Source organism: Thunnus thynnus, chromosome 19 (assembly GCF_963924715.1).
Source record: "Thunnus thynnus chromosome 19, fThuThy2.1, whole genome shotgun sequence".
NCBI lineage: Eukaryota > Metazoa > Chordata > Actinopteri > Scombriformes > Scombridae > Thunnus > Thunnus thynnus.
The window spans coordinates 5044355-5065616 of record NC_089535.1 but is presented as its reverse complement, the minus strand read 5'-3'; the positions used below and the strand labels follow the sequence as shown (position 1 = coordinate 5065616).

The 21262-nt window shown below is 39.2% G+C and overlaps 1 protein-coding gene across 2 annotated transcripts in view; it reads left to right on the top strand.

Annotated features, from left to right (window-relative positions):
* ttc28 (tetratricopeptide repeat domain 28) overlaps nucleotides 1-21262 on the top strand; it is a 163934-nt gene that overhangs the window by 47618 nt on the left and 95054 nt on the right. The window lies entirely within an intron of this gene.

The window sequence follows — 21262 nt, the reverse complement described above, 5'->3', positions numbered from 1 at the left end:
TTTTAACACTATGGGCCTTTTTTTTTTTTTTTTACTATTTTCTGACTGAATTTTTTAGAATAAGCAATTAGCCAGTTGATTATAAAAGTAATCAAACGATCAAACGATAAATGATGGAAATAATTGTCAGTTGCAGCCCTGACTGAGTAATTGCAAAAATCATATTAGAGAGTACAAATGATTGTTAATTTCAAACCAGTGCTGCAGATTTTAACCTCACTTCACCTGACGCAGTGTAGCATGATGTTTTTGAGAAATAATATTGCATTTTTAGATCATTGGTGGCAATGTTAGTTAATGGGTCCACTTCTTTGGTATAAACTGAAATATCTCAACAACTATTTAATGGATTCCCATGAAATTTTGTGCAGACATTCAAGTCGCCCAGAGGATGAATCCTAATAATTTAAAGGACCCTCCCAGCTTTTCATCTAGCGCCACCAGCAGGTCAAAGTTTTCACTTGTGCTGTGAAATATCTCAGCATCCACCAGATGGATCTGCACCAAATTTGGTGCAGACGTTCATGTTCTCCAGAGGATGAATGTTGTTGACTTTGGTGATCCAATTACTTTTCCTTTAGGGCCACCACGAGGTTGATATTTGTGGTTTAGAGTGACAACAACTGGATGTATTGCCATGATATATGGATGAATTGTAAGAACTTTATTGATCCCTTGAGCTTTCATCTAGTGCTGTCAAACAGTTGCTTATTTCCACATCCAGCAGTTATGGAGCAACATTATCATTCATTTGGAGTCGTGTTTCTGTCCACCTGGTGAATGTAAGTCCAATATTCACTCTCTTTTAGCTCTGTTTTTACTCTCTACCAACTCCTGAGGGAAATATCTGGCTCTTTAGCTGCTAAATGCTCCACTATGTTCACCAGCTAGTCTACAGCTAACTGTGTCTGTTTGGTGGTGAGCAGGTAGTGTACAGTGGCTTTTTAGAGCTTTTTTAGAGCCTGCTGCTAAGAGTGTAGGAAAATCTGTTTGAAAAGGCAGTTGCAGATATTTTAAAAAACCTCCTTCATCTGTTGAGTGGGTAGTGTGAACTAGCATGGGATTTGCTGCTTAACCGAATTTGTTTCTGGCTCAAAGATCACAGGGAGCAAGAGTTCCTATGGAAAGAGCATGAGCCCTGATTTTGAAGTGGTATATCCAGCTATAAAGGCAGGAGAGCTCAGAGGGGTAAAGTTCCCCTCTCATCCAGCGGAGAGTGTAGAGTGACAGGATCAGACAATCAGTTGTTGGAGTGTTAATGGCAGTAATGAGAGGAGAAGAGAAACTATAGATTTATCCTGTGTAGCTCACTGTAAACAACACTGTGTTTGTGCAAGTGAAGTAGAGGAAGGATTACTGCTGCTGCTGCTATTTTCAGGACTATTCTTGCATCGTGAAATCGTTATCACCATCATCAGTGCGTCTTTATTTACATCTTTCTTACCAAGGTTACTACTGTTGTCTGATGCACATCTGGTCCACTAGCATAGAGTTTATAAGAGATACCTTGCAACATTACGGTCATGGACTTTCATCAGGCATCAAAGTCACAGCATGAAACAACAGTATTTTAAAGGTCTGGTCACAGTGAAATTCATCTGCGTGTCTAGAGACTTGGTGCTAGTTGGTGAACTACTGTGTTTCAATCAGGGAAGGCACAAGTTGACATGAACTCAGAAGCATTATTTGATAGTTTTTGGCGTTGTCCCAATTGATAAAATGGATATATAGGGATGGAGCTCTATAAATAGCAGCCAATCGGAGATCCCCCTATAGACAGCACCTTGACACAGGTGGCGGTGGAGCAGCGATGTGGCATCGACTGCAATGACAGCAGAGAGAGACAAAACAGGATAGGTAGTTATTTTTAAGATTATTTTTTGGGGCATTTTTGCCTTTATGGGACAATCGACAGTGAAGTGGCAGACAGGAAACAGGGAGAGAGAGATGGGTATGACACGCAACAACCTGGCTGGAATCAAACTGAGGATGTTGCGTTTATGTAGCATGCGCTACATGCTACATAAACGCAACATCCCCAGTAGCATGTAGCATTATGTAGCATGTAGCCCATTCAGCGTTCCCAGGTAAGATGGTTAGATAGAGAAGCCAGTTGTCTTCCTGCTTGAACTTGCACTTAAAACTTCATTTGGCAAACTGAATCGAAGATCGGTTAATGCTTTTTCTTATAAATACTTAACCTTATTACTGATGTTTTTTCTTCAATGCACCTGACCTGCAGGCATGATAAATATATTATTCACAGCCTGCACATAGTTACAGTACAGTCCAGCTCACCTGCAGAGCATGGCCATGTTTTAATGCCTTTGTTCATCATCTGTAATGTTAAAACATCAGATTTCCACATAGAAGAATAAAAAAAAGTCTCATATGGTACCTGTGTAGCTGCTTACTGTGCTGCCAGCTGAAGAGTCAGTCACACTGGACAGTAGAGGACGTTGTACCAGCCTCACAGGAGCTGAGAGAAACTAGTCGAGCTGCTTTCTGTTTCCATCACAGTTCATTTCATTTTGTAGGTCACTAACTTTGAGACAAGACTCTGTAAAAGTTTCAAAGTTGACAAAACACGAGTTGACTCAGGGTCGATCTTGACTGATGATTCGTATCGGTGTTTCTCACTGTGATCTAAACAAATGTAAGAGCACTTGAACAGTGTTGACTTTGAAGAAGAGATGCCTGGTTGCTCAGCAAAGACTCCATGCTGACCTGACATCTCGCTCCGGGTTTACATGTGTAACAGCCTCGCAGGATCCTCGCAGGGTGACGAAAGCCTCTGTAAGACACTCGGACCGCTTGCAGTGTTTGTGTAGCTGCAGATCTACTGTACAGCTGTCATCGCCTCCCGTGGGTTCTGAAAATCTTACAGTACTTCCTTTTAGCACTTGTTGCTAAGGATTCATATGTATAAAAGCTCATATAGAAGCAGAGTGCTGCTTTTATGTGAAGCCTCAGAGTGAAGACAAACACTCTTATTTTCCAGCAGAGTAAATGAGTCACTGTGTGATGAGCTGCAATGTATTACTTTGAATCAAACTGTTTCTAATGATTTAAGATGCCATAAAATCAATATTCCCTTTCTACTGAGACCATGTAACATAAATGAGAAGGGGTGCATGTGCACAAACACACATATGTGCGTAAGAAGTACACACTTGTGCAGTTTTACACAGTTTGCTTGTGCGAGGTTGTGCTTCTGGCTCATTTTATCTGAAGAATGAAACAAGATGAAAATCAGGGGAGGATGAAAAGAAAGAAGAAAGGAAGGAAGGACAGAAAAAAAAAGATAAATGAATCGTAGGGATGAGGTGGTGTACTGGGCTTTGGGGATCCATCCTGTCATCCTTACTGGTTTGTGAGTGGGTCTTTCCCTCCTTCTTTTCAGCCAGGGGGGACCCATCACAACCTGATTGCAAATTTATCAGCTTAATGAGGGGGAGTGAGAGGAGGATGAAGGGACGTGTGAGAGTCAGCGAATAAAGGATTGAAGCTATTATGGATGGAAGATATTTTTGGTGTTATGCTTTTCGCTCTATGAATAACGGTTTGAAACATCAAGTAGATGGCCTCGATTACATCACGATGTACTCCGGAGTTTCATCTCTTAACGAGCAGGTGGGTGATATAAGCTCACATTTGTCCTCATTAGTTTCTGATTTATGACTTTTTATCCCTCCTTGACCCATATAGCTTTGATTCAGCGTGGATATTACGTATGTAGGTGTAAGTGTATACTATACATACTATTTAGTCTTATAAAGTTTTCTCTTAAAGCTACACTAATCAATATTTTCATATTGATACGTAGCTAGACATCATCATCAACCTTGTTTCCAGCAGTTTTCAGTGGACTGTACATTACCTCAAAATGTCAAAATGTTCCTTTAACTGTATGAGTCTGTGTGCATACAGTACATTTAAGCATTTAAGCGCCTAAAAATCCCGGTTGAGAATTAAGACGTTGGATTAGAGGCAGTTTTAAAGGAGCAGGTGAAGCAAATAACATTTCTACCACTAATTTAGCAGGCAGCGAAGATGTTATGAAAGAAGCTCAGAGAGGAAATGTTTTTTAATGAATGGAGCTTATATGCTAAGTTGCATGTTCATAGAGAGCATCTGTGCAAAAAACCCACTCCGTTCAAATATCCACTCGTAACCATTAAAGCATGATTTATGTGTTTTATTGTTGTGTTTAGCCCCCTCGCAGCACATGGTGAAGGTTAGGGAAAGATTGTGGTCTTGGTTAAATATTGAAAAATCTTAAGTTACATGAAGCATGAAACATTACGGGTTTGATTTATTAACATTTAGCCACAACCAAGATTTTTTTTTCCTTTCTTTTAGAGATTACTTTTTTGGCAGATTACTTTGTGGAGAGAGAGAAAGAGCGATACAACACCAACCATCAGGCTATCAGGGCACCCTGCCCAGATCCTTTCCTAACCTTAACCAAAGTGCTGTTGTTGCCTAAACCAACCACATATGGGACTCAGGATCCAGTCTCCGATATCAAAGTCCTGCATCTACTATCCTCTCTGCAACTTGTGCGGTACAAACACCTCTCACGTCCTTCGCCAAAATAAATATTGTCCGTGTACTGTAATCCTGGCAGAGTGAGTTGTATACAAATGTGATTTTTAGGAGACGAGGATGGGTGAGAAGGACTTGTAGCCTGAGTTGTAAGAAAACCAGCTGACTGTACTGATATTTAATCAATCATACAACATGTGAGACTTGTACTGTATGTATGTGTTGACACTGCGAGCTGATCCAGGGGTTTTTTCATGAGTGGATTGTTGACAGCGTACTTACCCTGAAACACTGTGGGTTGACTCACTCGTTTTACATTTTTTCCAGCATATAAATAAAAAGTTTCTCTCTCTCTCTCTCTCTCTGAGGCATTATGTTTACCCAGCAGGAGTTCATGAAACATTTCATATTCTATTCTGCTCGGCCGGATTGGTAATGCACTGGGTGTAATGTGTTTACTTACAATGCAGCTAAGCTGCTTAAAGCTACACTCCTGCCTCTGATTTAAGACTTAGCCCTCCAACTAAAAAAAAAAACCCCTCTCTTTGCACACAGGCTCAGTCAGACGTATTTGTTTGAATGTGTCCACCAAATAATCACTACATTCTTCTGTAATCCAGGGGAAAGATACACTGCGGGCTAACGAGTCTAGAGCCACTGTTTGAGTGTCATTATGTGCCGCGACGTGTCATGATGAAAACCCAGAGGAAAGAGTCCGCAACAAAAGGATAGATGCCGTTTGACTACGGCGGTAGCACTTCATGGTTTTAACATGATTTTTTCCTTCCATGTATCGGTTTTTTTTTTTATTTATTTGAGCCCTGATCTCATTTAAACCTTTGAATCTGTTTGATTGATGCAGTTTGCATAAAAAAAAGTCCCTCTCTTCAGTTATAACTCAAATCAGAACACAGACGTCATACATAATCTGTTTGAACCAGCTTTCTCTTACTCCAGTAAGTTTTTCATGGTGCAGATTTCGCCAAAATTTCAAACAGTATCAGGTGGAAAAAAAAGCAGACTGAAGCGTTTGTAGCCCACAGTGAACTCTTTGACTTCATAGCATTGTTACCCTTCCTGTTTATGTGGATGCACTGATCTCTCCCAATATGATTCTGATACCTCGACTCAAATGATCTGCCAAGACAGATCAGACTTCCAGTGCTGTTGCAAATTTAAAAGCTCACTTCATGGAGGTCATTTTTTTTTTTTTTTTTTTTTTGTAATGTAACACGAGGCCAGAGAGCTCTAAAAAACTGAGCCGGTGGCCCGTCATGAATGAATGAATGTAACTGAAAGACTTTCATATTGATGAACAGTATTTAAAAGGATGAGGCTGGTGGTTTTCTATATTTTTCTTATTGTCAACAAATCTCTTGTGTAGAGCCAAACCAACAAGTATTGTGTGTGTGTGTGTGTGTGTGTCCAAAGCCTGATGTTTTTTATCCCTCTGTGTGTCATAGACCTCCGTGATTGTTCAAAAAACTATTAAAAACACGGTGAGTCAGTGAGCCACATGTTAGTTTGTTTAGAAACGGCTCCAAAGATTAATAACAGCAGCAGACACCTCTGAGTATATGCGGGAATGTTAGTTTTACTATCTGGGTAATGAGCTACACTGGGTGACATGTTCCTTCATAACAAAGGCAATTGTAACCCAGGTTTCAAACAGAGCAATAAATAGTTGTGAGGAGTCAATTGATTTCAGTAAGATATTTTATATTTTTTGGAACGAGGGCATTCCCTACTGTTAAATCAGAACCCCCCCCCCCCCCCCCAATTGAGTTTAATAGGTTCATTTGCAGAACTTAATTCATCTAATGGGTTAAATTTAAACTGCGTAAAAGTTCATGTCTGCAGGCCATGTAAATAATTCTAAATGTCTTTCCAGGATACAGCGTTTGTGAGATTTTTTATTTCATTCAGTATTGTTTGTAGATGCGCTGTCTGGCTCCCACCACCAGGTTATGCTGTTGAGTCGGAAAAAGCGAGTTGTGAAGGAGAAGAAGAAAACTTTGTCGTTGTCCATTGGAGCCAAGAGAAGAAGGCAACCATTTTAGCAGCAGAGAAAGTGTGCTGTCGGACTGTGAGAGTGAGCGTAGACTGCTTTGTTTTCGTTGTTAAAAGCAAAAATAAAGACTTTGCTAGTTGCACGACAGTCCTGCATCTGCCTGAGTCCTTGGCTGCAACATAGTCATAAATAGTGAATCAAGTAACAATAAATAAATATTTAAATAACAACCTTTAATCGTGGTAAAAAATAATCTTTCTTAAAACACGTAAAAATCTTGGTTGCCGTTGGTTTCATGCAAGTTTTAATTGAGGTTAAAAAAGGGTTTGACTCTATTTTAATTAACTTTGACTTCTCCTTTGACGGCCTCCCAGTGCAGCTAGCGTAGTTCAAGCCTCCAGGAACATAGTGGTCAAACCATGTAACTACAACTTCCAGGTCTGACAGGTCCAAAAAGCACAATCATGGGAAAAGTAGCAGCTGGAAAATGGTGGATATATTTTTTTGAGTGTCACAACCAAAGCGAAATGACTCGATTCACAGTCAGAATTTGATCCATTTCGTTCGATAACATTTGGAAAGTTTAGAAGAGCTGCATGATTGAATTGTTTTTTCCCCGCTCAAGTTAGCGGAGGGCTAATCTGGAAGTTAGCTGGCTCGGCCGGTTGAAGTGCATGCGGTTGGGAGGCGGGTTAAAGGAAACACTACTGCACTTGCTCTGTGGATCCCACCACATGGAAAATAATACTTCCATGATGCAGAAGCTGTGCAGGAGATCTGGGTGATTTTATACCCAGGAGTCAAACTTTTTTGGCTTTATGCGCCACTGAGCAACTTTGATAGGAATGAAAGTAGAGTAGAGAGTAGAGTAACAACAGAGAGAAGCAGTGGAGAAAAACGACATGTAGAGTCAGAATATTTTCACATCTAGCTCAGCGAATTAAGGGTTTATTCCAACAAACCGGAGTTGGTGATTGTTGAAGCTTGTTCACTTAAACGAACAATATCTAGTTGACAAAACTAACTTGAAACCTAAACATAAAATAATCTGAATAAAAAAATGGACAATCAAAGAGGGTTAAAGAGTAACTTATTGCCTTCAACCTACTGTGAATATTTAGTATGTGTACTGTGAGTGTATGTTTTGTTGTTGTCAGTAAACTGCCGGCTTGTTAATTCAAAGGCTCTGGTCTACTGTTTTATTTAGCTCAACCACTCCTCCAAACCCAGAACTGGTCTTGTGGCTTATAAGTTGCCTGTGATACACTGACACGAGTTCTAACACAATGGCTACGATAGTTTGCTTAGAAACGGCTCCAGAGACTAATAACAGCGATCACATTTTCAGTCTCCGGAGAGTAGTTCTGTGTAAGGCATACGCCACTGAGCATGTGCGGGATTCTCTTTACAACTTCACTAGCTTGTTGTGCTTTATATCACAACCTCTTCACTTTGTACTAGACTGTAAATTTAGCAAAGAACTTCAGTAGGATGATGTTATTCCCCTTCCACTCCTCTCGTTTCAGCTGCTCCTCGCTCCAGCCTTTTACGTCTCTCTGGAGAAGCGAACAGCAGGAATAAGACAGTTTTTCTTTCATGTGAGCAGAATATAGACAAGAGGAGGACCGTGCGTGACTGCACTCTATCACTTAACCTCCTCCTCCTCTTGTGCTCTGTGAGAACCAAGCGTGTTTTCTTACTTTTTTGTCGTTTTTTAAGATTGTCTGTAACCCCATTTGAATGAGATATTGCTGTCACACATCAGCACACAGCCTCTCTTGTAGCTCCTCTGTTCTACTTTACACCCACTGAACCAGAACAGATGTGCAGTAACAGCAGCCCAGTCTCACTTCATCTGTCTGTAATGACTCACTTTATCTGTGAATGTGTTTAAAACATGTGTCCGCTGGGCTTTCTTCAATCAGTTGTTAGTTCTCTTCAGCTGTACCAAATGCGGAGATGCCGGCGTTCAGTTAAAAGAAAAACACTTATTCTGAGCTCTCTCGGTTAGATTTTCGACTGTACTGCAGTTCAGTTGGCTTCAAGAAGAGAAGATTTGATATTTTTATAATGTGATGTAGTAATTGGTGGTTGTGCTGTAAGGTCGTTATGGTCCCTCAAAAATCTCCCCTTCATGACATCACTGCCACTCACTCAATTAAAGTAGAGCTATGAGAGAGAGATTAATACCAGAACACAAACTAGCAAGCTATTAAATACCAGAATATGTATGTATGTGATATAATATGTAGGGATGTGCAGAGGGCCCAGTATTTGTATTTGTATCTGTATTTGTTGAGGCAGCAACATTATTTGTATTTGTATTCGAATAAAAGCGGAAAGAGGTTTAAAAATCCTGTTTTTGTTTTTAATTACGCTTTTAATTTTAGAAAATTAAAGTGTTACAATAAGTGTTCATGAAGTGTTCCCTTGGGAGCGCTTCATTTGTGTCAGTGGTTCAGCTTTATCTCTGGGGAACACCCCCAACTCCGGGAGTGATGTCCAAATTAGGAAATGTGCGTCATGTAGCGGGTGGATGTGACTCCCCTCATTGAGACCTGCTGATAGAGATAGTGATGTAACCGACCTGCTCACTGGTATTTAACATGTTTTTTTTTTTTGTCTTCCAGAAAACAAATAATTTTTAAAATATTTGTATGAAACAAACAAACAAACAAACAAAAAAAACACTATTTGTGCTTTGCCGAATAATGTATTTATATTCGGGCACATCCATAATAATATCACAGTGTTTATTCCAGGTTTATTTAACAGAAAGCCTCAAGGAAAAAAAATATGGTGTTACTTATGCAATAGGTGTGCTTTACCTGTGTAATTAGGGGCGACGTCTCACAATGATTATTTGCTCCTGAATTGTAACTTTTTTTTTTCCTTTCACGGCATCAGGCGACAAATTCCCGCCTCAGTGTATCTTCCACAGAGATTAAATGTGACTCTTTTACCTGCGCTGTGATGTTTTGAACAAGCTTGTGTCCCCGAACGGCGTCGAGTATGAAATGCTTTTGTGTGTGTGGTGATGTATATGTGTGTCTGTGTGTGTGTGTCTGTGTGTGTGTGTGTGTGTGTGTGTGTGTGTGTGCTTGCATCTATATATGTGTGTGTGTTTGTACAAAACAAATGGGATTTGACCAGCTAGGGGGGGGGGGGAGAAGAGTGAGAACTCCTTTATAAATGTTTTATTTAAATGAGCCATGTGGCACTGGAGTGAAAGATAAGCTGCAGTCATTATTTTGTCGGTGTAACAACCTGCTGAACAGTTTCCTCTGAGTGTAAATGTGTGTTTCTGTTTTACTTCGCTGTTTGCTGCCTTGTTTGTACCTCAGTGAACTTCAATTTTATTGTTCATATTTGTGGGTTGATTATCTAAAAAAGGGGAAATTGCAATATTTCTCAAACTTGGGCTTATTTGTATATTTTTGTCTGTATATTTTTCATGATAACACGTCTCTTGTAGAGATTTTGGAAATTGAGACTCTGGCAAAAACAACATCAATCAGGACAATTAGCATGAGCTTCACACAGTTGTAAGCAGTAGCATCACGCAGTAATGAGTAAAAGCAATCGGCACAATTTGGCCAATTGGAGATGATTGGAGAGGTTCGGGGACTCCAGTGACACCACAAACTAAAAACTCCTGAGCTCCCATAAGGTTAGGCCTGGAAGAGGTCTGGAATTTTATACAGGTTGACAAGATGTAGAAGGTTTATGATGTTCTGCATAGTTCTAATTATTGTTATTCAAATATGACTCATTATAGACGAGGACCAAAAACACTTTTTTAAGCCTTATTTGAACTGATGTAGTTTTGTTTGTGTTTTAGCCACATGCTAAACAAACACATTTCCAGAAACTAGAAGATGTCACTTGTCGAATGAAGCCTAATCCATGCATCATGGCTTTACAGTTCTTCTGTTATAAGCTTTTCCATTTGCCAAATAGGTGAAAATTCTATAAAAATGGTGGATGTTAAGGGGTTAAAACAACAACTGCCTAACTGTTGTGGTAAACTACACTGTAGACCTGATCCACTTTCTGCTCATCTTCCTGACTGACTTAAAGGATAAGGCTGGTGATTTTCAGTATTTTTTCTTATTGTCAACAGAACTCATGTTTGGATCCAAACCAACAATGATCTGATCTACTAACAAGTATTGCGTGTGTGTATCCAAAGCCTGATATATCTCATTCCTCTGTTTCGTAGACCTCCGTTGTCGTCCGAGCACTATTAAAAACACGTCATTGAGTTACACCGCCGCCCTGGGTGACATGTTCCTTCATCATGAAGAGTTTGTTCATGTTAGGTTGTTTAGAAGCGGCTCCAGAGACTAATAACAGCGGCGGACGCCACTACTGAGCACGTGCAGGAACGCGGTTCTGTTTACATCTTCACTAGCTCGTTGTGCAACATATCACAACCTCTTGACTTTGTACTGTATTGTAAACTTCTCACAGAACAAAGTCAAGAGGTTTTGACTCCCTGGAGTCTGAGAATTTTAATATTTTTTCTTAAAAAACATCTCAAAAATGATTAATCGATTACCAAGACAGTTGGTGATTCATTTTCTGTTGAACTCTATTCTCTCCTTTGAACATGTAGGCTCAACAATTGTTCATTGATTCTCTGTTTGTCTGGCAAATACTGCGTCACTTTCCAGCTGCCTTTATACTCCTACAGCCGACTGAAGTGAAGTGAACACATCTGCAGACGTACGCTGTACATACGTTCAAGCACTGGACGTGTGATCACAGAGAAATACTGTTCAAGGTCTCTGTTACCTAATGGAGTGAGAGGGGGGAAGTCACTGGGCGAAAGAGAGAAGTTAATAGCAGAGGTGAAAGAAAGAGAGAGAGAGAGAGAGAGAGAGAGAGAGTGGGAAAGACTGGTCTGTGCCATGATGGGAATAACAGAAAGAGACAATGTGTGTGTGTGTGCTGGATCTATTTATAGTGAGGAGATCATACCTGCTTCTAGTCTCAGTGGAGCTGACCTAACAGTGCTGGGACACCACTGCTTCACTCTACATGTGTATGTGTGTGTTTGTTATGGAATTTTCCATCTTTAGGGGTTATACTGGGTTAAGCCTTGAGGTCACACTAATATTATTAAGCAGAAGGAGACCTTTTTTTTTCCCTTTCTTTGAGACTCAGCGTAACTGTCTGTTACTCTGTCCAATGTTAACACAGATTAACATTGGCATAACCAGACTGTGCTGATTTAGATTTGAAAGCACCACTCAACATGACCTGAACTAACAAAGTGCAGTTCCTTGTTTAGAAACTAAATGAGCCAATAAGAATAATTTTTCATATCGTGGGAGAATTTTTTGGGGTTAAAGAAGGCAGAACGGGAAAAGACAGCGTCTAAGCGCAGACCACCTTGATGTTTACTGTTTCTGTTCTCTCCTTGGCCGAGTGTTTCAATAAATATTCTCAGCATATGACCTCAAGGCTCCTGTAGACTTTCTTCACCAAGGTGTTGACCGATACTCAGAATTTCTACACAACATGTGTTTGTTTGTGCGTACACATGTGACTGTGTATTCTGGCCCTTCATCCACACCAGACTGCTCCTTTAACCTCTGAAAAAAGCTTTTAAAAACACTCTAAATTTGCTAAATGGCACTCTTACATCTATCTAAGAGTGTAAGACTGGATGTATGGTGAGATATTAGTCTTATTAACCATCTGATGACTTAATCATCCCGTCTCCTTGTCGTTCTGGCTTATGATGTGCAGTATGACATTAAATTTAACTCTTAAAAGAGTGTTGTCACCATCGCTAAAACCAAGCAGGATCAGAAAACGTTCCTCCTTCATTCTTTATGGCAGACCAAGCGCTTAAACACGGGGAGAACAAAGTAAGATATGTGGGTCACATCATCAGGAATGATCTATGTGACGACGAGGATGTGCAGCGCCAGCCGTTGCAAAACCGCGCGCACAAGCGAATATGCTGGCACTCAAGATTTCATATGTGTACAGATTATGTTAAAACAGCCATTTTTAGAAGCTACTGTACTCCACTCTGTTCAGCCCACGTGTGGTGTGGTTATAGTAAAAAGTGAAAATGAAAAAGCTCCAGGTGGCGTTTAATGATGCATTCAGAGTCTTCTCCTCTCTCAAGCTCCCGGACGAGTGCAGCTCATATGTTTGTTCCCACCTTTCATGATGTGTCAAGGAATTTTATGTACAAATTTATGTGTTGATTAATTGATTTTAAACTCCTCTTGTTTTTGGAAACATTGGAACAAATGTCTGTATGTGTTTTAATCACTGTAGACTTGTAAACTGCTGATATGGACCTATGTGTCTGAAATAAATTTAAATTTAAATTTAATTATTTACAATCTGTGCATAGAAAACCTGAGTAGAAACACAGAAAATATCACAAAAAATCTTTGAAAAATATCACAAATAACTGGCTCAGGTGGAAAAGCAGGCGTTTCAATAAAAGCAAAATGCAACAAAGACTTACATGAACTTAAATGTCCACTGAAGAGACAAAAAGAGCAACAAGGAGACTGTAACGTTCCTCAAATGAATATATGACGGTCTTTTAATGACGTCATCTTAATGGAACCGACTGTAAAAACACCAGCTGTTTATCTTGAAGACGTAACTGTAACGGGGGGGGGGGGGTCTGTCTTCTCTGACTCTCTATACTTGCGCCCCTGTTAACTCTCTTTTATATATCGCTGACAGCGGTGACAGCCTGCAGTCTCTGTTGTGTGTTGATGATGATGATGATGGTGGACTAACGGCTGACAGTTAGTCGACTCCCACGAAGACACGCAGACGGCTCTGATGTCGATTCAATGATGACTTGTTTATTGCTTACAAGCACTTCGGGATCTTGGATCTGGGTCTCACTAAAACTATTCAGTATAAAATAAAATCATAATCAAAAGGAAACTTTGATTCGACACAAGCTCGGTCTGACTTGTTCCCCCGGTGACGGGCTTTATAGCTATAGTGCGGCCTAGTATTAAATATAAAATATAAGCATAAAAATATGATAATGACACACATATTATAACTATAACCTTATAACTATCAAATAAAGGTAAAATAACTGAAAAAATTATATTCTTTATTACAAGATTCTGCTATTAGACAGTAACCATTTAAAGCTCAAATTATGTATTAATATAACACACAAGAAGCTTATGTAACACAACTCAAAATATTCACAAAACAGCAGTGGATGGAAATAGAATTTCCTTTTATTGATATTCTGGATATTTGTAAATGTAGCTTTTGTTAAGGATAGAACAAGGAAGTGCTGAACTATCAACCGTTTACCAAGATGGAGACGATGGCGTTGTCTGACATGAAGAAATATCACAAAATAAACAATGAATATCGATAATTGATTCCTAAGAGCAAACGACCCATAAAATGTTTGTAGAAAGTACTTAACATCACTTCAGAAAAGAATCCTGACTTCCTGGTGCCTACTGTTCTTCATTCTTGCTCTCTAAACAACAAACAGAGAACTTTTTAGAAGTGGACAGGGATGTGAAAATGATTGTGAAGGTGGAAAACTTTGGAAAGTACAGTAGAGGTAAGGAGAGATTTGAATGTGACAGCAGTAAAGTTAGATTAGGCCTCTATGCAGCAGTTACATCGGTGGTGTCGGTGTCAAATCACAGCATGAAATGCTGAAAGAGCAGAAATTTAATTCTTTTTAAGGAGTGTTGTATCTCAAAATCTCAGCGTGTTGAATCTCCTGAAGGCATGTTCAGAAACATTTTTGTACCATCACCTGCAAAAATGATGACTGTGAAGCAATTTTATACACATTAAATTCTTAGTTTTAGGCTTTCACGTCCTATTTATAACACTTCAAACTATAGATTAAACTTTCCAAATCTCACTTTAATCACAGCTTTAATTAAGATGTAGTGACACCAACAACATCTTAAATCTTTAAGCAATGAGAAATACTCAAGTTGATCTTGATTACTACTCGCTGGGACTCGGGTCGGGTTTGGACAGAAATATGTGGCCCGAGCTGCGGTCTAGTTCAGACAGAACATAAAGCAAATTTTCTTGCCACATTTGTGCGTATTTGGCCGCTGGACTGTTTGTGTTTATTCGTCCCAAACGGCCAAAAATTCACCAGAGACTCTGGTTCTTTCTGTTATTTCCCTCCAGTCTTTCACCTTTTCCCCTTTTGTCTCTGTACATTTATGAAGTAGATTCAAAAAGCTAAAACATTTTCAACTCGCGCATCTTCGTGTCAATTTGCGCCACCTTTGGGCAAATTTGTATCTAATCCCGTCTTTCCATTGACTTTGAATATAATCGCGTCGACTCTAAATTTCACATTCTGTCTGAACACACAGTTAAAGATAAAAAGAAAAGAGCTGAATGCTACTGCTGAAAACAAGGTTGATGAGAGCTGTGAGAGTCAACCAAAACAGTAACGTTGTGGGCTGTAAAAACCAAAACAATGAGCTGAAAGACGCTAAAACACTGTAGAGCTGAGAGGAACTGCAGAGTTGAGTCATAATTCACTGCAGGTCCATCACCCAGAGTGACCACTTTCACAAAATTGTGATCATAGCAACTTAAATGATGAGAAATAGTCTTTTTTGTGCCTGTTTTACTGCTTCATCTACAAATACTGATTATATTTAGCTGTTATCTGCTCTGTAACGGTATCAAAAGGCTTCTATCAAACCATCTGGGAGCGTTAGCTGGTTTAAATCTTTAAATTTCTAATGTTAACTTTACTGTTGTGGAATAATACCGCAGTATGTGAGATCAAGTCATATCATTGGTAGTGAAAACTCTATTCCCACTCACCTGCTTTGAGTCTTCATTTGCAGCGGTTTGATTTATGAGATGACTGGTGAGCAAAGCAACAGAGGCAGTAAAGAGGAGAATGTTCGTTGTAAATAATGCAGATGAATAGGTATTGAAAATATGACATATTCACATAAAACTCAGACAGGTTTCCAATCTGTATTATCAGACTCTTCTGGGTTTAGAGCTTGTGTGTGTGTGTGTGTGTGTGTGTGTCTATACGGTGATGCTGTGTGTGTGTGTGTGTGTTGCAGCCTGCTGTATTCATTGCTTCAGCTTAGCGAGGCAGCAGGGAGGTGCAAATGTCACGCTGTCTGAAAAAGCTAAGCCAACTGACTGTGGAAAGTCTCAGGAGAACCGGGGAGGAGGAAGGAGACCAGGAAGCCACTTCAGAATATGAAAGTGTTGAGTGAAAGGTGGAAAACATCGCAAATCTCTTCATACAATGAGAGCCTGCTAAGACTTTTCTCTCTCTCTCTCTCTCTCTCTCTCTCTCTCTCTCTCTCTCCATCATGCACACACGCTCGCCATCTACCGCTATAATCACATTCCAGAGCGTTTCTTCTGCTAAATTGAATTGTAATTGGCAGACAATGGGCGTGACATCACAATTCACTGGCTGGCTCATATAGAAGCAGCTCGTCTAAATTGATCCTAAAGTGGGCCATGCTTACTGATGAGCCCACAACGTTAATGAAAGAATAAAGGGAGGGAGCCGGGTACCGGAGCGCATATAGGAAACATGGAGGCACAGAGGAGAAAGGAAGGTGTACGAACTCTGAAAATTAATTGCCCTTTGGGACCGGTGTCATTAATTATTATCATGTGCGACTGCAGCAGCGGAGTGTCTACCTTCTTCAGCGTATGCACAGCCATACCTGAGTGATCTCTGGTGGAATAATGGAGCTTTTATTAGAAGAAAAAGAACGCAAATAGTGTTTGGATTAAAGAATCCATCTCGTCTTCTATTTTTTGAGTGCTTTTTTTTCTTTCTTTCAATCTCCCTCTTTGTGATTCTTGGTTGCTTCCTGTATTTTTAAGAGGTCAGGTGACACATTAAGGGATGAATTATGCTCATGAACACGTGTACAGAGTTAGGGGTGAATACAAATATGTAATTCGTCATTCATGATTTGTTTTCGGGAAGCAAAATAAATACCAGCACGCAGGTTAGTTACATCGCTATCTGTCTCTCTCCTCTGCTACACTGTTACACCTATCAGCAGGTATTAACAAGAGGAGTCACATCCACCTGCTACATGACGCATATTTCCTAATTTGGACATCACTCCCAGAGTTGGGGGTGTTCCCCAGAGATAAAGCTGAGCTACTGACATGTGCTTCATGAACACTTATTGTAACACTTTAATTTTCTAAAATTAAAAGTGTAATAAAAACAAAAACAGGATTTTTAAGCCTCATTCCTCTTTTATTCGAATACAAATACAAATACAAATAATTTTGCTGCCTCAACAAATACAGATACAAATACAAATACTGGACATCCCTATTAAGAGTACTCCACCGATTGAGCATAGCATTCCTATAATATTGTATAAAAATAAACACAAAGTACAAAAATCAATGCAACAGTAGTAGTCTTCAGCCCCAACCGACAACCAGGCCAAATCAAAAACCAAACGTAATATTGATATTTATCATATCACAGTTTCTCTGGATACAAAGCTCTTGAAATAACAAGCGTTCAAAGTTCAGACGCTAACACATCTTTTATCTAACGCTTTGGTCAGTTAAAAGAAAAACCTCACTGATGATATCAGCTGTTACTAATTAATGTTATTTCCAGCTGGAATTAAACTGTTTCCGCTTGCCTGGTTATATATGCTCTTTGCAAACTGGTGTCTGTTTGGAGGGATGGATCAATACCTAAAGTACTAAGTCTCCTACTGATACTTGTGCTGAGAAAAAATAAAGAAGAAACAAACCCTCTCACTTTAGATCCTGTTTGTGATGCTTTGTTAATACAGAGAATTCACACATTCAACATATTTATGTAATTTACCAGAGTTATTAACAGATAATAGGGTGCCACTTTCTGATAAGTAACCCTTCATAAAGGGTTTATAAGCATTAATCAATGTCTTTATTAAAGGTTAATGAATAATTTACTGATGCTTTATAAGTCATAATGTAGATGAAATGTGTCTGCTCATGTTTCTGCTCCTACTTCTACATTATTTTTCACTGTTTGAGGTTTGCACCCTCTTCTTCTGAAAAAACTGCAGCACTAACTGCACTTCACAAAAGGGCAGTGGATGAAAATCCACATTAATTAGAATTTTCTTTTGAAGATATTCTGGAAAATTTGGTTAAAATTCACACTTAATTTGGAGAGAAATCCATCTGCTAGCCTTTTGGCATGTTGCAAGATTCAAACATAAAACGCTTCATTTAACTCTTGTCTATATTGTATATTAAGACCTAATTTGTACATTTTAGGGAACAAAAGATGCAAGTCTGATAAAAAATGATTAACACTCTTGAATTTGCATCAGTCACTCTGATGTAAATCTGCTATTTTACGGGGATCATTAAATAGGACAGTAACAGAATAGTTCTCATCACTTTCTACTGAAGCTCAGTAAACACATGCATAAACATCTCAGCTCCCTTTGCAGCGACTTAAATTAAATTCGAGCAACTTACATTGAAAGGAAGAAGTGAAGGCAGATGGGAAAATAATTACACCTCAGCAGCTCAACTGTATTGAAGGCCTTTTCCATAATTTTTCTTCTCTTTCTGTCAGATGTATTTCTGAAGTTTACTGCCAGTATGAATCACAAAATTATACAAATTAAAACTGCATTTTTCTGGCTTTTGAAAATAACAGATGTTTGTTGTGAGAAAAGGTGAAGTGGTGTAACTTCATAGTTTACTTCAGGGAATCCCAAAAGTAAAAGAATTCAAAGAAGCAATTTTGTAAAGATTGATGTGTTGACATCATTTGTGCTCCTTTAAAAGTGGAATATAAATGGCAGATTTGCCTGGATTGTTTGGGAAAAAGCTAAACTGAGCTTGAAATGAGACTGTACTGTATGCCCACGTCTATGAATACTATTCACTACGGGGCTGACTGTGACTGAAATATTTGGTCATAAACCAAACTATTGGTTAAATTAAGATTTTGACCCAGTGATGGCGCTACATAGGGATCATGAAACACTTCACCCTGTTGGGAAAATGAACCAAATCATAGCAATTTACTCAACGGTGGTTGAGATATTTCACTCAAAGCCAAAAATGTGAACGTCATGGTGGCGCTGGAGGGAAAGGATCAGTTGGATTCATCGTCCTGGGAACCAAGAACACAGATCGGGAGGTTTCCTGCCCCGTTGTGCAATTTCTTATTTGATTGGGTAGGAAAAAAGTGAGTTACTTTGGAAAGCTTGTGATAGTTTGGACGACTTTTTGTACCATTTCGGTGGATTATCTCATAAAGTTACATTCCAGTGAATCAGACCTTCCTCTCTACCAGTTATGATTGAGAAAATTTCAGTTCATTACAAATAGGTTGAAACTTTTTTCCTATCTAAGTTATTTGGTTACAGCTCTGCAATAAAAGCCTTCTATGAGATGTAATCTATAAGATGTTGGATGGATGATAAAACCCACACAACATCTAATCTAACACCGATGTCTGTACCAAATTTTGTGCCAATTCATCTAGCAGAAGCGGATATATTGCGAATATTGCGGCATAAATAAGAACTTAAGCAAAGACTTAAATGGAAACTCGTCATTAAGTCATTAAGATTAATCTTCAGGGCATCAAGAATATCACAACAATCCATCCAGTAGTTTCTGAGATATTTCTGTCTGGACTAACTTACCAACACTGTCATTACGACAGCCTCGCTGCTAACAAGGCTAAAAACAGACCATCTGAAGTGTTGGTGTGATACTTTATTCTTAAAACACTAAAAAAAAAAGCCCTCGAGTTGAAATATTGATCAATAAACAGCTTTCTCAGAGGAGGTGGAACACTGAAGGGGGAAAAAAAGGAATGAGAGCAGTTCATGATGGAGAGGAATGCAGGGTTTATCACCTATTAAACGTTTGATTAATCAGGTGAGAGGCCTGAGTAATAAATCCAAACATTGATAGTTTTACACAATTCGAAATGAGCTGGTGTTTAGAGTTAGAGATGTTTTGAGAGAGACAGAGATGTGAGGAGAGGAGGAGAAAGAAAAAAAAATCAGTGAGAAAGAAGAGGAAAAAGTCAAATGTCAAAAGAGAGAAAATATCTTCAAAAGAATGCTGTGAGAATTGACTCCAGCCCAGGCAGCATTATGTGAGAAACTGTGTGAGCTGACAGCCCAGTAAAGGTTTTGGCACCTTTTTAAATGCCATTAAAACCTTCTGAAACCAGGTCTGCTTCAACCTCACACCCATAATATGTCACATTCTCTCATTAAATTGCCAAAGAAGCCTGTCATCACTCTGGGCTGTTGTGCAGGCACGCATGAATATAAACTGCATGTGTGAGACCGCCGGGGAGAGAGAAAGGAGGGGAACTGACTGTTTCCCTAAGCCCCGCCCTCCTTAGTTACTGTTGCTACGCCTGTCAAGCTTTCCGTCCTCGCATATATTTACAATACAGTTTACAATGACAACTGCCGCAGATTTACCATCAAAATTCTTAGTCATTTGAAAACACATCTTTCTAGTCGCACACTGTACATTTTACTGAATTGGAAACTGTCATTGTCCAATTTTATTAGCTTTAGCTTGCTCGCTAATTAATTAAACATGAATAGGTTTCCATCAGTTCCATCCCAAGCTGACTTTTTAATGTTTCCAGCTGACTTGTTTTAAGAAACCTCAAATATTTTTTCTTAATGAGGACGTATCCTGCAAATTTTCATGTCTGTATTAATATTCTGAGGCTCTACTGGAATATCTTTGCATGATTTACAGTTAAAAACTCCTTATTTATTTTATACTGGCCCTTTATGCAGCCCCTCAGTTCAGCCTCTGTATGAAACAGGCCGTTTTAGCTCCTGTCTCTTTAAGACCCGCCTCCCAATAAGCCCACTCTGCTCTGATTGGCTCTCAACAGACTTCTGGTGGCTCGAAAGGCACATAAACAAACAGTAGCAGTCGGATTACACTTCTTTCTTCTCTAAATGGAAACTGACGGCTGTTTGTGGGCATTTGCGAACAATATGACGTTAGTTCGACAAGGAAGTAGAAGTAACTTTACGAATGAAGCGCTTAGAGCAAGTTGAAGCCCTGGCTTTTGACTTGCAGGCAGCATTTTTACATGCATTCATCTCAAGTTTTTGAATTTTGACCATGTTTAGCATCAGACATCATAACAGTATAAAAATAACAGAAAATCACAAAAAGCATAATATGTCCCCTTTAAATATGCACTTGATGGCTACAAGATATTGTGACAAAAGGCTGAAGCTGAAGCTAGCACATCCTGGGAAAAAAGCCAACTGATGATCCATGCAGAAGAAATAAATTAAACAGCTTTGTTCTTGTATTACAGTGAAGAGATAGTTATTTAATTTGAACTTTTAACTGTAACATTATCTTGTGTAACTTCTGCTGGAGTTTAAACTTCCTCCAATTGCAACAGGGAGCAGGACAGAGCTGCTAATCAACATGTGGTTGAAATCCGAATGATTGTCGCATTGGGGGTTTAGCAAAAGGTCAAATGGAAGAGTGTATTTCTGCATTAATACCCTTTACATTTCCTTCCATTAACATCTGCTGATAATCCTTTCATCGGATTAGTCAGGCTGAATAAACGAGCTGTCGATGAATCAATTACACTGGAGAAAAATACACATATGTACATGCACGCAGCGGGCCCACAGTAACATTAAATCTGTTTATCTG